This window comes from Alligator sinensis, unplaced genomic scaffold (genome assembly GCF_000455745.1).
Source record: "Alligator sinensis unplaced genomic scaffold, ASM45574v1 scaffold862_1, whole genome shotgun sequence".
Taxonomy (NCBI): Eukaryota; Metazoa; Chordata; order Crocodylia; family Alligatoridae; genus Alligator; species Alligator sinensis.
In genome coordinates, this window is record NW_005842066.1 from 652,206 (window position 1) to 653,033 (window position 828).

Sequence of the window (828 nt, forward strand, 5' to 3'; positions counted from 1 at the left end):
GGGAGAGGGAGAAGGGGCTGGTCTCTTCCCCCTCCCCCACCCAGCAGCATAAAACTAACTTCTGCTCTAACAGATGGTATCTTGCAGGTGGAACCAACCTTGTGGCACAAATCATGCGTGTCCAGGACCACTTCCCATGTTTACTGCACTTGCCATAGGGACAAGGGGCCACTTCTGTCCCCCCCATGTGACCTGGGAGTCTACAAGGTTCTCGGGAGATTGGAGGTAGAAGGTTAAACTATTAATAGTAAGCCTATTAATAGTTTAGCCGATAAGTCTAGTGACAACTTGTTAGCTTACCAGTTATTGTTTAGTGCAGGGCTGGATGAAGCCTGGCAGGGAAGGGAAGCCATTCAGTGCTCCGGCGAGACCTGGAAGGTATCAGGGAGTGAGGAAAAGGGGAGGGGGAAAAAGGAACTACTTCCTATAGCCTATGAAGTTAGAAGAAAACAGAAGGCAGCCTTATGACTCATCAATTAAACAATCAGCTGCTGGTTCACAAGTGATCCCTCCCTCCCTCCCAGGGCAGGGCTTCACCTGGGCTGTGCTGTCTGGCTGGGCTTGCCACCACTGCCTGCCTTCCCCTTCCCCTCACCCAAGGGCGCCAAGCAGCAGCTGTGTCCAAACTTCTGTGTTATTAGTTAACCATTAACCAATATAATTAGAGAAGTATAACAGATAATTTTTTTAACCAATAATTTACATCCCTACTTGAGAGGGCACCGTGCCTGAAAACATACTAATTTGCTGAAGTTTTCTGGAATAATACTTAAAAACAGAACTGGTGGACTCATGAACAGCGCATGCCCCCAGCAACTTGGGGGGGGG

General features: G+C 48.8%; 1 protein-coding gene across 6 annotated transcripts in view; it reads right to left on the minus strand.

The window, feature by feature from the left end:
* The window catches only part of KIF2A (kinesin family member 2A), a 103,814-nt gene that overhangs the window by 72,055 nt on the left and 30,931 nt on the right, over positions 1 to 828 (minus strand). Inside the window, exon 1 of one of the 6 annotated variants that reach the window (XM_025204011.1) lies at positions 301 to 384. The exons of the other annotated variants lie outside the window; for them this stretch is intronic. The gene's annotated coding sequence lies outside the window, so the exon portion shown is untranslated. Of the gene's footprint in view, positions 1 to 300; positions 385 to 828 lie in introns of those variants that run through there. 6 annotated transcript variants of the gene reach the window in all.